Source organism: Sorex fumeus, unplaced genomic scaffold, assembly GCF_029834395.1.
Source record: "Sorex fumeus unplaced genomic scaffold, SorFum_2.1 ptg000110l, whole genome shotgun sequence".
In the NCBI taxonomy this organism is placed as follows: domain Eukaryota; kingdom Metazoa; phylum Chordata; class Mammalia; order Eulipotyphla; family Soricidae; genus Sorex; species Sorex fumeus.
This window is the reverse complement of record NW_026606167.1, coordinates 4,496,204-4,512,341: the sequence shown is the minus strand read 5'-3', so window position 1 is coordinate 4,512,341 and position 16,138 is coordinate 4,496,204. Positions and strand designations below refer to the sequence as shown.

The 16,138-nt window shown below is 56.6% G+C and overlaps 1 protein-coding gene across 4 annotated transcripts in view; it reads right to left on the bottom strand.

Moving 5' to 3' along the window:
* RBFOX1 (RNA binding fox-1 homolog 1) overlaps window positions 1–16,138 on the bottom strand; it is a 1,027,611-nt gene that overhangs the window by 863,256 nt on the left and 148,217 nt on the right. The window contains exon 1 of one of the 4 annotated variants that reach the window (XM_056135036.1): window positions 5,960–5,971. The exons of the other annotated variants lie outside the window; for them this stretch is intronic. The gene's annotated coding sequence lies outside the window, so the exon portion shown is untranslated. Of the gene's footprint in view, window positions 1–5,959; window positions 5,972–16,138 lie in introns of those variants that run through there. 4 annotated transcript variants of the gene reach the window in all.

Here is a 16,138-nt window from a genome sequence, read left to right as displayed (position 1 = left end):
AGATAATGACGAAATGCAAAGGCGGTGGGGGGGGGGGGGGAGAAAAGCTGAGAAAGATTCTGCAAGTGCATCAAATTTTCCTCCTAATATTGGCTTCTGCTGCGAGACAGACCCTCTCCCTTCTAAATATTGCCCATCTTCTTTATACATTCTGTTCATATGCAACGCTATTAAAACCACATTCACAAGGCAGCCTGCTCGAATGAAGGGTGGAAAGGTTTCTTCAGAACGGTCACAGCCTGTTGGGTAAACACATATCTGGTACACACTCTCATTTTGAAAAACATGTTATTTACTTTCTAGATGGTACCAGTTCTGCCGAACGGTTACAGACCACCAGGTAAATATGTATTTTGGAATGCATGCATACTAATGCTGCAAACACGGGCCACTGACCCGGCAGACTGGAACCCTCAGCCAGCCTCGGGCGGTCACTGTCCCACGAATCATTACTCCGGTCCACCACAGGGAGACTTTGCAGCCATCCACTTGGCCACGAAGCATGAGTGCAGGAAGGAGGGGAGGCTTCCAAAGTTGCCACCCATTTCTTTTTTTGCTGGAAAGGGCAAAGTTCAAGTACCACACTTTTCAATGGGGCTAATGACGAATGGTTGCAGAGGATGGTTGGGCTCTAGCCATCGGCAGGGGCTGTGCTCAGGGAACCTTGAGAGGGATGAATGAGGTAGATGTTGAGATGGAGTGTGCTAGCTTCTGAGAGACGCACGCTGGGGCCGGAGCGATAGCACAGCTGGGAGGGCGTTTGCCTTGCACGCAGCTGACCCGGCTCCAATCCCCGGCATCCCATATGCTCCCCTGAGCACCGCCAGGAGTAATTCCTGAATGGAGAGCCAGGAGTAACCCCTGAGTATCACTGAGTATGACCCAACAATCAAAAAAAAAAATTAGAGATGCACGCTGGCTGACACCAACTCGCCATGCTCTGCGGCCACTCCATCCTCTCCCAGGACACCCTTTATCAAACCATCACATGCCCAGGGCTGGAGAAAGAAAGGGCACGAGCTACTCCAGGCCCCCCTGGACCCACGTCTCTGTCTATGGACAATAAAGGAATCTGGGACAGGAGTCTCCATGCAGGGGTCCAAGTCACCCACAGAAATCAAGCTCCTATTTTTACAAAAGTTCCCGAATGATGGTGCCTCGATTTCCCGCTGCCCCCCCACCCCACTAACTCCCTGCTCCTTCTGCTCTGCCTTTCTGGGCCCCTGTTGGTTCTCTCTGCACAGGGTCATCCTACACCAGACACCGTCCGTTTTGACAGCTTTCCCTGCTTCCAGAACTCTTGCCCCAAATACCCACCTGGCTCACTCCTTTCTCTGCTTCTACTCAGGGCTGAAGGGCGACCTTCCCCATGGGCTCCCCCTCCAAGCCTTTTCCTCCACTTTTTTTGTTTTTTGTTGTTTTGGGTCACATCCGGCAATACACAGGGGTTCCTCCTTGGCTCTGCACTCAGGAATCACTCCTGGAGGTGCTCAGGGGACCATATGGGATGCTGAGAATTGAACCCAGGTCAGCCGTGTGCACGGCAAACACCCTCCCCGCTGTGCTATCGCTCCGGCCCTTTCCCTCCACTTTCACTCGACTCTCTGCCCCTCTCTGCCCCTTCTCTCCTTTCCCTCTAGAGTGTCACGCACACAAAGGTTCCTCTTATGATGTGACTGCACTCACTCCTCATGGGGTCTGCCTGCTTGCTCACCGACGGCTCCCGAATGAGCAAAAGTAGACGGGAAGATCGACGGATCATCCACGTGAACCACCGTGCACACACACACACATGCCTAGCACGTGAAGATGCACACTGACCCACACAGAGTACTAAAGGAAGAAGAGGACTTGCTCCGAGACAGAGAGACTCTCCTTCATTCAAGTGACTGGGGTTGGGGCAGAGCAGGAATTCCGGATGAGAACCCCACCCCCAGGAGGGAGAGGGGGCATTTTTGAGCATCCCCCAACCCCTGCAAGAAAAAGATGTTTATTGATGATGAATAAGGACCAGGGAGACGGATCACAGGGCTGAGGGCAGGCCCACGTGGGTGCCCCAGGTTCGGTCCCCAGGCCTGCGTGGTCCCCCAGCGCCACCAAGTGCGGTCTCCCCCCAAAAATTTACAAATGAAAAATGCAAAGAAGCTGGGATGAGAAATGATCATTTGGCCCAGAGCAGTGCAGGGCTGAGGATAAGAACAGAAGCAGAATGCCCTCAGAGAGAGAGAGAAAGAGAGAGAGAGAGAGAGAGAGACCAGAGACAGAGACAGAGACAGAGACAGACAGAGAGACAAACAGAGACAGAGAGCTGGAGAGACAGAAAGAGACAGAGAGACAGACAGAGACAGAGAGGTAGACACACACAGATAGAGAGGCAGAGACAGACAGCAAGGAGACAGAGAGACAGAGACAGAGATATAGACAGACAGACAGAGCCAGACATATAGAGAGACAGAGAGACAGAGAAAGACATTCAGACAGAGACAGAGATAGAGAGAGAGAGAGACAGAGAAACAGACAGGGAGACTGGCAGAGGCAGGAGAGACAGACTGAGAGATGGAGAGACAAAGAGAGAGAGAGAGAGAGAGAGACAGACACACACACACACACACACACACACACACACACACAGACCAACAGAGAAGGGGGAACTTCCGCAGTGGAGTTTCGCGTTGTTGATGCATTAGTGACTTGGCAACTGGGCGCAGCTGGCGTGACAGATACGGCCCTGTTCGGAGCCAGAGCCCATCCCCACCCCCTCTCCAGAAGCCATGAGAAGGTCCCAGAGTTACACCGTGCCCTTCCCAGCAGGCGGGTGGGGGTCACCCACAGCGAGCTTGCTTTGTCCTCAATGCCCTGACCCAGACAAACTCCTGCACTTCCCCAGGGAGCTGCTGCCCGGAGCCCACCCCCAGGAGGCCCTGCCCACCCCCACACCACAGGGCACCGCCCCAGCGGGAGGCCTGGCTACCCCCCCCCACACACACACCATCTAGCGCACACGCGCCTCGGTGCCCAGGCAGACTGGGTGTGGACGCACCCTCAGCCAGTCCGAGCATCACGGTCCCTGGGCAGACTCAGAGAAACGTCCCCAGGCAGAGACGAGGGCGGGCAAGGCTCCACGGACACAGCGTGCCCCTCCCCCCAGGGCAGAGGCCCAGCTGGCCCACCAGAGCAGGGTGGCAGGCGCAGCACCACTGGGCATGAGCTGCTGAAGGGCAGGCACCACCGGCCCCACACGCTCAGCTGGCTGGCCCGCCCGCCCCTTCGCATTCTAACCACGCTGCATCGGCAAACGCAACGGGGCCTTGAAATGGAGCCCTGAGCCTTCCAGCAGACGAATTTATCCTGAGGGGGAGGGAGACCGGTCAGCACGGTCGTGGCCACTACGGGCGATGAGAAAGGACGGTGTGGGCCCCCAGAGTCATGAGGGTGGGGGTGGGGGGTGGGGAGAGAAGAGAGAGGCAAAGGGGGAAGGGAGCGAGGGAAAAAGAGAGGAGAAGGTATGGCGGGACTAGAGAAGGGAAGGGAGGGGAAGAGGGGGAGAGAGAGAGGCAGAGGGGAGGGGGAGAGAGGGAGAAAGAGAGGGAGATGTAAAGAGAGAGGAAGAGAGGGAGAGAGGGATTGAGAACAGAGAGGAAGAGATAGGGGAGAGAAAGGAAGAGAGGGAAGAAGAGGGAGAGAGAGAGGAAGAGAGAAAGGAAGAGAGGGAGAAAGAGGGAGAGGAAGAGAGAGAGGGAAAGAGAGGAAGAGAGGGAGAGAGAGGAAGAGAGAGGGAGAGGAAGAGAGAGGGAGAGAAGAAGAGAGGGAGAAAGAGGGAGAGAGAAAGGGAGAAAGGGAGGGAGAGGAAGAGAGAGGGAGAGGGAAAGAGAGAGGAAGAGAGGGAGAGAGAGGAAGAGAGAGGGAGAGGAAGAGAGAGGGAGAGAGAGGAAGAGAGGGAGAAAGAGGGAGAGAGAAAGGGAGAAAGGGAAGGAGAGGAAGAGAGAGGGAGAGAGAGGGAGAGAGGGAGACAGGGTGAGAGAGGAAGAGAGAGGGAGAGAGAGGGCGAGAGAAAGGGAGAGAGGGTAAGAGAGGGAGAGAGAGAGGGAGAGGAGGGAGAGGGAGGGGGGTAGAGAGAGGAAGAGAGAGGGGGAGAGATGGAGAGAGAGAGGAAGAGAGAGGGAGAGGAAGAGAGAGGAAGAGAGAGAGGGAGAGGAAGAGAGAGGGAGAGAGAGGGAGAGAGGGAGAAAGAGGGAGAGAGAAAGGGAGAAAGGGAAGGAGAGGAAGAGAGAGGGAGAGAGAGGGAAAGAGAGAGGAAGAGAGGGAGAGAGAGGAAGAGAGAGGGAGAGGAAGAGAGAGGGAGAGGAAGAGAGAGGGAGAGGAAGAGAGAGGGAGAGAGAGGGAGAGAGAGGGAGAGAGAAAGGGAGAGAGAGGGTGAGAGAAAAGGAGAGAGAGTAAGAGAGGGAGAGAGAGAGGGAGAGGGAGAGGAGGGAGAGGGAGGGGGTAGAGAGAGGAAGAGAGAGGGGGAGAGACGGAGAGAGAGGGAGAGCGAGGGAGGAGGGAGAGGAAAACCAAGAGGGAGAGAGGGCGGGCAGGGTGAGGAGGAGAGCGCTGCGGAGGGAGCGTGGATCAATCAGAGGTCCTTAACCAGCCTCTCAGCACACAGCAGCCCCCCGCAGCACTTCCTCCTTCCACCTCTTCTAAACAACAGACAGCTGCCAACTTCTAATAATTCCACAGATTCCCAGAGACGACGGTGGCAAAGGCTCTTAAATCGCAGGCCCCGGTGACAAAAGTAATAAATGAGAGCTGGTGGCGGGCGCTGCAAAATCCTCGCGCCCGGCCGGGGTCATCTCCCCGTTCCTTGATGTAACACGATTTGAGCCTAATTATTAGCAATTATGATCAAAGCGGGCCCGAGCGGCCCCCCGCTGCAGAAGGCACTGGGCGGCTCTACACCCTATTTTTAATCTTCATTCATGGGTGTCAGGCCTCAGCCGGAAGACTGGGGCCTGGCGATTCCAGAAGGCCTGTTTTGACAGATGACTCTCTCTGCTTCTTCCCTGTGATAAATATTGAACGCCGGCCTCCACGCGGGATGACAAAACCTCCCGCCGCGATCACGCGGGGAAGAGAAGTGTCCCCAGACTCCTGGCTCAGAACCAAGGTGGGGGAACCCCCAGCCCCACAACCAGGAAGGTGAAGAGCGAGGGAGAAACGCCTGCTTCTGCTGCTGCCGGACCTCTCTGGTCCAAAGTCGGATGAAATTTCCCCCACGTTCATTATCGGCTGATTTCCCTTGGAAATGCAAATGTTTCGGGGCGCCCACCTCATCGAAGTGATTTGCCGCATTTGCCGCTAAGACGGTCTCGGTGGAAGGGGGGTTATGTCCTTTCTTTTCTGCACAAGTTCTAGAAGGGGCTTTGTCACAAGCCACCCCCAAGCAAGACCTGCCCAGCTTTCAGGGTCGCTGGGCTCTGGGGACCGGGGACTTCCTTGGTTCGTGTTAAGACTTGTCCGCGCTTCACCCCTTGGTTGAAGAAGACCAAAGCCAGCCGCCCCCCAATATCTATTCACCGCCTCCTGCATCTGCCGCCATCCCAGTAAGAGAGACGAATAACATCTGGCAATTCCAAAGAGATTGTGTCACTCGAAGAACAAATGAACCTTTAGTTAATAAAGTCTCCGCCGGCTGATGAGGGCGGCTCTGCCTGCACCCGGAATCCGGGAGGAGGAGGCGGAAGCGGCTGAGAAGGAGCACAGGTTCAGTGAAGCTGGGTGTTACGGGGGACTCTGCCCAAGCGCCAGAGATGCAAGGGCTAAGCTCTGGCCAGACGGAGGAAGGTTTAGCTGATCCCCACGGCCGCCGGGAGCCCGGCTCTTCTCAGCTCTCAAGCTTCCCGCCTGGGCTCCCGGTGGCAGGATGGAGGCGTGGCTGGTCTCAGGGACGAGTCCGGGGATGCAGGACGACGGTGTTCACCTTCCCGTCCTCTGTGTGTCCACAGCGCAAGTGTCGGGGCAGCCAATTTAACGGGGACCCACCCAGAGATGCCCCCCCAGCCAGAGCCTGCAGTAAAGGTTGGGGGTGCTTGTACAAGGAGGCCAGGCCGTGGGGGTTGACGGGTAGCTGTGAGACCACCAAGGGCACACACCTCGCTGGCACTGTCTCCCTCTCTCCCTTTGTCCCTCTCCCTCTGCCCATCACTCTCCCTCTCTCCCTCATTCTCCTCTCCCTCTCTCCTCTCTCCCTCTCATTCTCCCTCTCCCTCTCTCCTTCCCTCTCCCTCTCTCTTCTCTCCCTCTCCCTCTTTCTCTCTCCCTATCTATCTCCCTCTCTCTCCCTCTCTCACTTCCTCCCTCTCTCCCTCTCTCCTCTTTCCTCTCTCTCCCTCTCTCCTTCCCCTCTTTCTTCCTCTCTCTCCTCTCTCTCTCCCTCTCCCTCTTTCTTTTTCCCTCTCTGCCTCTTTCTCTCTCTCTCTCTCTCTCTCTCTCTCTCTCTCTCTCTCTCTCTCTCTCTCTCTCCCCCTCCAGCAGAGCCAACAAGCTTCCACACAGGAAGAACTGGGCTTCTGTCTCTTCCTCCGTCACTGCCCTACTGATGCTATCCCTGGACTCCGAACCCGCTGATCTGACCCACTAGACCAGGATGAAAGGGAAACTAAGGCCGCGGGCCCCCTTTCTGCATGGGGCTCTTGGGTAACCCACCGGAAGGGCTCAGAATCTGGCCCTGCGACTCCAGACTGCCAGAGCGTTGGGGGCGGGACAGGAGTGCCCCTGAAGACTGATTCCCCATCCGGGCCCTCTATGTTGCTCAGTTCTTGCTGAGGGAGGGAGGACGGTGTCAGCCCTGGACCTCGAGAGCAGCTGCCCACCTAGACCAGGTCCTGGGGCCCACCCTGCGGTGGCTCCATCCCCTGCAGTGAGAAAGAAACCCTCACTCACCCTCACCCACCCCTGCTGGGAACATGATTTGGCCCAGCCTTTGGGGAAGGAGTGTGGATTCCTATCCAAAACATGGGGCTAGAACCCCGCCCCACCCCAAGCCAGCAGCAGCATTCTCGGCCTCCATCCCCCCAGACATGTGTCTGCCTCTGCTCCCACTTCTGGGGGACCCCCGGGTACTCCCCACCCCATGCCAGAGCTTGAAGATCCTGAGCCAAAGAGCCATCGTCGCCTGCTCTCTGGGGCAACGCTGGGCACCCCTCGGCCTCCTCGGCCACCCCCCTGACCATCTGCTGCTGGTCCCCTTATGTCCCCCATCTCCAGGGCACCTTCCCCCAGAGCCCCCGCTGCCCCGGCTTTGCCCCCCGGGTGACAGGAAGGGTAAGCACAGTGGCATTGGGGGCATGTGTGAACCCTCAGCCCTCCCGAGAAGCCCCCCTTCCTGAGGACTGAGTGGCAGGCAGGGCGTTCCCAGCTCCCCCAGCCCCAGCTGCCCGCCTGCGCCCCTTCTGCATTCCTGGCTCTGGCTCCCTGAGACTATTGAGTTACGGCCCTGACCCCTCTGGCCCTAGCACTGCTCAGACCCAGAGAGTCAGAGGGGCCCCAGAAACATTCACACAGACAGACCAGAGCTTCCCTGGTGGGCACGACGCTGCCATGGCCGGCCCCTCCCTGGGCGTGAGCTTAGGCTGGGGTTGCTCTCAAGTCGCTGGGGGCAGCTGATTCTTTACTTTTACTAGGAGAAAAACTACTTTTTTTTTTGGTTTGTTTTTGCTTTTTGGGTCACACCCAACGATGCACAGGGGTTACTCCTGGCTCTGAACTCAGGAATCACTCCTGGCAGTACTCGGGGGACCCTATGGGATTCCAGGGATTGAACCCAGGTCGGTTGTGTTGCCTACTGACCAAGTAAAAGAACGCTTGATTTTTCATTCCCCCTTTGTCCTGCTCAAAGCTGGGCAGCTTCCCAGTACAGGACGTTTCAGTTTGGGGAAAATGCACCCTCGTAAATGATTTGTAAATGATGTATGAGGAACAGCACAATCTTTGCAGATATGTCAAAGCTATATCAAAGCAGGTCGTTCCGACCAACAGCATTATGTCGAAAGGGTCACCAGGTGGCTGACCAACGGTGCATGGCTCTGCTCATTGTCCCATCCACTTTCCCACGTCCCATCCCCCTGTCCTCTCTTTTGGGTGGGCTGTGGAAACATACTTAAGTCTGTACCTGTGCTCTGAATAAACGCACGCATTCATGCCATCTCCTGAATGACGGAGCCCTGTGCGTCTCGAGTGCTGATTTCACCCTGACGGCCCTCCCCTGGCTCGGCCCCGCAGCGCCAGACGTGGCAGGTTGCATGCAAGGCAAGCACCCTCCCTGCTGTGCTACTGTTCTGGTCCCCAAATAACTACTTTTACTTGGAAAACCGTCCCAAGGAGAGAGCAGGAATGAGGTGTCTCGTGGTGTGCCATACGTGTTGTTCTGTCTTGCGGGATACTCTTCAGTATACACGATCAGGTATGTTGTGTATTCCTATAACACGTGCACAAAAAGGGGTGAGATTCTCTACAAAGCGATTCTCCACCCCTGATGCATGAGCCAGTGGGAGAAGAATGAATGTTACTGGCCTGTGTTGTAGCACCTAGAGAACATTCCGTGTCATGCCATGTACATACAGGGGCTGGAGCAGGCGCACAGCGGGCAGAAGACTTGCCTTGCATGCAGTCAGCCTGGGGTTTGGCGGGTGGCCACCCTGTGCCACGGAACTGAGCGATAGCACAGCGGTAGGGCGTTTGCCTTGCACGCAGCCAACATGGCCGACCCGAGTTCGATTCCTCCGCCCCTCTCGGAGAGCCCGGCAAGCTACCGAGAGGATCTCGCCCGCACGGCAGAGCCTGGCAAGCTCCCCGTGACGCATTCGATATGCCAAACACAGTAACAACAAAGTCTCCAATGGAGACGTTACTGGGCCCGCTCGAGCAAATCGATGATCAATGGGAGGGCCTTTTTTTTACTAAAAGGTGCCCGGGACCACATCTGGAGCCTGCCAGGAGGAAACCCTGAATCCTGCTGGGTCTGGCCCCAAACAACAACATACAGATAAATAGATACTGTGTATATATGCGTTACTATGTATAATTGTGTATACATGAATTATATAGAAAACTATGTGTTTTATATATATGTAGTGGCCAATACAATGGTGCGCCTGTATGTCTGTATATCGTACAGACATTTCTGTGAGAAAGGGGATATGGAACTTGGTTTCTCCTCCCCTTTCCCAGGGGCGCCATCACTTAAACAGTAAAGGAATCACTCACCAGACACCCCCCCTTCCCTCCAAGGGCCCCTTCAGCTGGGCCTCCTGGAATGAGGGAGGGTCCTGGATGGCGAGGACCACACCTAGACCTCCTGACCACCAGGGGGCGGCTTCTCCTTCCACCCTCAATGACGGCCGACGTTTGGGCGTGCTCCCCTCTTGCAGGTCGCCTTACCAAGTTTCAGAGAATCAGTGATTTCTGCTGCCAGGGAGCCCCCCGGCTCTGGAGGGCTGCAAGTTCCTGACCCAGAGCTCTATGTACCTCCTGCAGGAGAAAGGGGGACCCTCCCCATAATGCAGAAGAAAGGGGTCCCTCCCCTACTCTGGGAGAAGGGGGACCCTTCCCCTGCTACAGGAGAAAGGAGAGACCCTCATCCCACTGCAGGAGAAAGGAGGGACCCTCCCCCCAGTGCAGGAGGAAGTGGCCCCTCATTTAGCCCCTGGCAGCAGTATTCAGAGCACTGACTGCAACTCAGAATGAGAGTTTTGACAGGAAGCACTTTCCCCTCGTGTCACGCCCCTTTCCAATGTTGGTGTAGCTCAGCCATGCCTTGGACCCGACTCTCCTGGGAAGAAAAGGGGGATCAGACAGGGCACACAACTCTGCAGGACTTGGGGACACCATGAGCCCATGGGGCCTGCCACTTTCTCTCGGCTGAGCTCACAGATATTCGGAACCAACTGGGGACAAGGAGAGGAAATCCCCGACCCCAGTGGTCAACCCTGGGAAACCCCAAAGACCCTCCCTGGGGTCACTGGAGACGGGAGCCCGAAGGACGTGGGCCCAGAGCCTCACCCGCTGCCCAACGGCCAGTGCAGTGACATAGAAGGGCCTGGCAGAGCATGAGGTCGGACGGGAAGGACGATTCAGGCGCGGGAGGGCTGCGGGGGTGGGGGGAGGGAGTGTCTGTCCCCACTCCACCACTAGCCCTGGAAAGCTCAGACCACGCTGGCCTTGGCTCCGGGCTCAGCTGGCCTTCCCACCGCGGGACTGAGTATACCCGCGTCTGGGCATACCCATGCCCCCAGCCCCAGACCCACGCCTTCGAGGACGAGGACATTTGAGCGAGGTCCAGCCCACAGACTCCAGACTGCACGGCCAGCGGCCACGAGGAATGACTCCCGTGCGCCCGCCAAGAGCCTGACCATGTGGGGAGCCCAGAAGCCCATGCAGCCTCTCCCATCCCCCCACAGCCCTGCCGGGGTGGGGGTGGCACTGAGCTGCATTTAGAGATGAGCCACAGAGTGTTGCCCCACTGGGCTGAGGCCCCACAGAGAAGGGAAGGCAGCCACAGGCCGGGCTCTGAGTGGATGCCCAAACGCTCGGGCAGGGAAACGTCCTGAGCACACAGGGCCGGTGCCGCACATCGGGGGATGAAGGAAGAAGGGCTGACTCTGAGGGGACTCTGAGCTACACCAGAGCGATGTAGATGTGGACAGGAGCTTGGTCTGAAGCGAGCAGAGTCTCCTGCACCCCCAGCTGTGTGACTTAGGGTCACCGAGGCGACCCCTCAACACCCTGCCCCCAGAAGCAAAGCCTACCACTCTGCTGATGTCAGCAAATTGCCCTCCTCCTCCTCTCCCCTTCCTCCTCCCCCTCCCTTCTTCCTCCTCCTCCCTCCTCCTCCCTTCCTCTTCCTCCCCCTCTCTTCCTCTTCCTCCTATCCCCTTCCTCCTCCCCTTCCTTCCTCCCCCTCCTCCTCCCTTCCTCTTCCTCCTCCCTTCTTCCTCCTCCTCCATCCTTCTCCCCCTTACTCCTCCTCCTCCTCCCCCATCTCCTCTTCCCCCTTCTCCTCTTCCTCATCCCCCCTCCTCTTCCTCCTCATTCTGCAACACCCATGTCAACATCTCCTTGCAGACATACTGCAGGGTCCTAGTGAGACCCAGTTGCCCAAGTAATCTGGTCTGCAGAGAACACTCTGGAATTAGTGCTTATCCTGGGGTAGACACAGTGCCATGAATCCTTATGGGCCCCCAGCTCGAATCACAAAGTAGTATCCAGCTTTCAAAGAAAGGCGCAGATTGGGAGAAACGAAAATTAAAGGTCAAACATTCGAAGCCGTGGAGAAAAGATCACATTTCAACAGGCACACACAGGAAGCAGAAATTGATTTGGGCTCCAGCAAGAAAAATGGAATTCGTAAAGACACCCAGTGTTTGAACTTCAGCGTGAGGAGCAGACATGAGGCTGAGTGGGGGTGGGGGCGGGGGGGGAGGGGTTCCTTGAGCAGGAAGGAGGGGCCCCAGACGGAAAGATGAGAGTGGTGTGAGGATGGGGCCACTGGGCATAGAATCTGAGAGTTGGTCAGTGAGTCAAGAGAGTCAAGAATGGCTGACCCTGCTGAGAACTGTCAGAAAATCCTCAGGAAAGGCAGAGGCAGCAGTTGTGATCAGCTGAGCAGTGTACAGCCAGGAGGGAGGGAGGGAGGGAGGGAGGGAGAGAGAGAGAGAGAGAGAGAGAGAGAGAGAGAGAGAGAGAGAGAGAGAGTTAGCGAGCAAGAGAGATGAGAGACAGAGAGGAAAAGGAAGAGAGAGAGGAGAGAGAGGGAGAGAGGAAGAGAGAGGGAGAGAGAAAGGGAGAGGAGAGAGAGGAAGAGAGAAAGTGAGAGAGAGGAAGAGAGAGGGAGAGAGAGAGAAGAGAGAGCAAGCGAGCAAAAGAGATGAGAGACAGAGAGGAAAAGGGAGAGAGAGAGGAGAGAGAGGGAGAGAGGGAGAGAGGGAGAGGGAGAGAGAAAGGGAGAGGAGAGAGGGGAAGAGAGAAAGTGAGAGAGAGGAAGAGAGAGGGAGAGAGAAAGGGAGAGGAGAGAGGGGAAGAGAGAAAGTGAGAGAGAGGAAGAGAGAGGAAGAGAGAAAGGGAGAGGAGAGAGGGGAAGAGAAAGTGAGAGAGAGGAAGAGAGAGGGAGAGAGAAAGGGAGAGGAGAGAGGGGAAGAGAGAAAGTGAGAGAGAGGAAGAGAGAGGGAGAGAGAAAGGGAGAGGAGAGAGGGGAAGAGAGAAAGTGAGAGAGAGGAAGAGAGAGGGAGAGAGAAAGGGAGAGGAGAGAGGGGAAGAGAGAAAGTGAGAGAGAGGAAGAGAGAGGGAGAGAGTGAGGGAGAGAAGGCCCCTCTGGTTTCCGTTGTGTTCCACCCCGAATTCCTTCCTTGCGTCTATCTGCAGCAGAAGTCCCCAGCCTCTTGCTAGCTATGCCCTGGAGCTTTGGCCCCGCTGCGTCCCCTCCCCACATGCCCGCCCGACCCCGCGCGAGATGACACTCGGCCAGCTGATGCTGAAAGCCACCCGGCCGCTTGGCAGTTGGCACATGACTCAAATCGGCCAGTCAGGGTCTTCTCTGGATTTCTGAGCTGTGGCCACAGGATGCATGTACGCACGTGTCCACGCACCGACACCGAGGCATGTCTCAGCCTGGGAACAAGGCAGATCCTGGGGACAATGTTTCCTAGGACGCTAAACCTTCAGACTCAGCCATGCCTGAGACCTGAACTCGGAGCTACCCGATTGCAGGGTCAACTCTGGTCCTTTCTGACGTTTGTTTTTGGTCTTGCTACATTCCTTTCCCCGGACACCACAGGAATCATTCGCTCTCAGACCCTGCTAGTTACAGGGTCCCTGACGTTACAAGAAGTAGCAGATCCAAGGGGGCGCCCCACACCTCCCCTTCCTCCGTGACCTCGCTTGCTGCTGCCTTTTCTGCTAAGCATCACCCTGCTTGCAAAGTGTCCAAACGGCTCCAGCCATCTCAGCCACCAGAGCCCATCCGACAGTCACTGCACCCGAGCAAAAGAACCATCCCAAACCCCACGTCCAGTCAAAGACCCGAAGGAGTTACCCACAAACCGTGATGACACCCAAAGGCGTCGACATTCCCGCCATCCCACTCAGGCGCCCCACTGCAGCCGATTAAATTTAAACCAGCCTGGGAAATGAGGTGAACGACGCACATCCTTTAGAGAAATCCAATATGAGGCCCGGCCACTTCCACACCGATGAATAGCGTGATCGAGCTTATCAATAAGATAATAGATAATGAGGCCGGCGATTCAAGGCGTTTTCAGTCTCTGCGCATTGATGTTGCTCTCATCTTCATCCTTTCCTCCCCGTTTCTCAGCTCAGGGCTGCCCACGGCCCTGCAGACAGAGCTATCCTGGGGTCTAATCATCATCCGAACAGCGAGAAACCCTATGAATTAAATACCAGCCTTCGCCCGGGTTCAAAGAAGTCACACGTGCAGGCCAAGGTTTAGATGCAAATACGAGAGATGTGATCATAAGAAAAAATATCAAACATCCACCGGAGAAACCCCTGCTTCCTGCATGAAAGCACGGAGACCCCGGGCAGATTTCTCTCTGATCTCTGCGACGGGAAAGCTCCGGCGTCTTATTTGAAACATGCAAACACTGTCACATTTATTACATTTCTGAAGTCTTGTAAATGATAAATGTTTCTTCCTCTTTCCCTGCTCCGGGAGAAAGGCGGGCGGGGGGCAGGGGGGAAGAGAAAGGTGCTATTCTGCCTGATTTCCAGGAAGGTTTCATGAATATTTTTTAAGGGGGGGGGGGGGATGACCGCAATTTGTTGTTCTGAGCAATTAAAGACACTTTATCTAATTGCCATGGAAGAGAGAGCCCGAATCGGAGCGGCATCTCTGACAAACTGATCATTATCGGTAATTTATGACCAGTTTCTTAGCTAATTGTCCTCGGGAAGGAGAGCCAGAACCATTTGTATAGGAAAATAAGGCGTCGTTAGCAACAGTGGGATTCGTGAGGGGAGCCACTATAAATCACCCGCCAGGGCTGGTAACGATTCCTAGAAGAAGAGGAGACAATGCAGCCAACTTTGGGGGCCAGTGGAGGGGACGGCGCTAGGTAAGGGACCCCACCACCAATTAAGATGAAGAACGGCTTGTCTGCCCCCACAAGATGCTTTCCCTGGGAGCTTTATTCTAAATGTGGGCTGTGGGCCCGGCCAGGAGCAAGAAACTCCACGACCGTATGAAGGGCCGGGCGCAATGCTCAGACCCTCCCCAAACCAGCCTTGCACCCTCGCTTCCCTTGGCACGAAAAAGAGGGGCCTTCCCTGCCACCTTTACGCAGCCAACTGGATCCTTCTCACTGCGGACTCTGGCCGGGTGGGTCTCTTTAGAACGCTTTGAACCTTGGTCCATTGGGAGCCGCAGGAAGTGGGCTCTCCCCAGAGCCAGGGTCTGAACTGTACCCCCAAAAGACAGGGCTGACAGTCAATCTTGGCGCGGGGAATGCAGCCTTCTCTGCAGGTGAAGGCGGGTTCTCTGGGGGGCGGGGGCTGGTTTCATTTTGCTTTGGGCCAAGAATGTGGAGAACCGTGTATGGAGCCATGAGGGTGAGGCCCTAGAGTGGACCCCAAGGTGGCGGGATGGGTTCTTCTCTGCAGTGGTAGGCAGGCACAGACACCAAGAGGCATGGCACCAGCAGAGAGCAGAGGAGGAGGCAGATGGGGGGATGGTAGCTACCTATTCAGGCATGGCCACCAGTGGGGACAAAAGCCCCGGAGCCAAGGAACCATTTCCCCAGTGGCCCCGGGGATGCTGGCTTTGGATGGCCTCCTGCGATGTGACAGGGTGAGGATCAAGGAAACAGACAAAGCACGTTCTGGGGTCCCTGAGCCAAGGGGAGGCATGGAGCTGGGACGTGCTCAGCACAGCGCACAGAGCAGCCCAAACATTGCCCTCTGCCACCCACGCCCACCCTGGTCATCAGGGAATATCCATCAGACAGGGGTCCAAGGACCTAGAGGACCCCAAGATGCAAAAGCCGCAGCTGGACCTCGGGAAGCTGCGAGAGAGGCGACCCCATGCCCCACAGAGCCCAGCCTCCAGCTTCCTGGACGAGAGGATGGAGCCCGCCGGGGGGGGGTGATGGCCCCTGGACCTCTGCTTTGGGGGCTGAGAGGATGTTTGCTCAGCAAGCCAGGGTACACGGAGGCAGCAGAATGAGGAGAGTAAATGGCCCCGGGGGTGCAGGGCGGGACCGAGTGAAGGTGAGACAGAGAGAGAAGGGACACAAGGAGACCACTGGCGTGGGTCCAGGCGAGGCCACGGGGCGTGGATACTGTACATGGCAGAGTGGACGTGGGCAGGGACCCTGCTCTCCCTGAGGCTGGAAGGAGTGTGCAGCCAAGCGGCCAGAGGCCAGACCACACGGCCCGCCGGCCAAGCGATCCATTTTTTATTGTGTCTCTGGGCCGTGGTTCGCCGCAGGGAGGGGCCGGGGAAGCGGTGGATGGAGCTGATTGGAATATTAAAACCATGGCACCGATTATTATAGAAAAATGGGGCTGGGGGGCAAATGGACATTGGAGGTGCGTATCCAGATGTGGGCAGCGGGAGCACAGAGCCAGGGGAGCAGCACGGGCAGGTTTGGAGCGAGCATTTGGAGCGGGGCCATTAGTATTGCTTTTATCTCCTAATTTAATTCCACCCAGTCCTATTGCACAGCCTTCTGCCACTTTGCTGACAGATGGTCAGCCTGCAAAAAAAAAAAAATGAAGAAAAATTAATTACTTTAAGCTAAATCACCTATGCGTAATCACCTCTTCCGCAGCTCCTGTGAAGGACTGAACTCTGAACCGAGACTCGTAAAAGCAGCGAGGTGCGGGGGACGAACGTGCCTCCCCTCCACGGCCCGTCTGCTCACCCAGCCTGGCCCACGGCACGCCGTCACTCACCCAACTCTCGCGAGAGCTCAGGGCCACCAGCCCTGACCTCCCGCTTCACCACTGGGGGGTGACCGAGGCGTTGAGCAACGTTAGAGACTTGCCGAAAGGCAGCGAGCAGAAGGGAGGAGGAGAGAGTCTCGAGCACGTGGGATCTCCCTGCAGGGCACAGGGGGCTGGGAAGGGGATGCTGGAGTCCGGGTTTGAG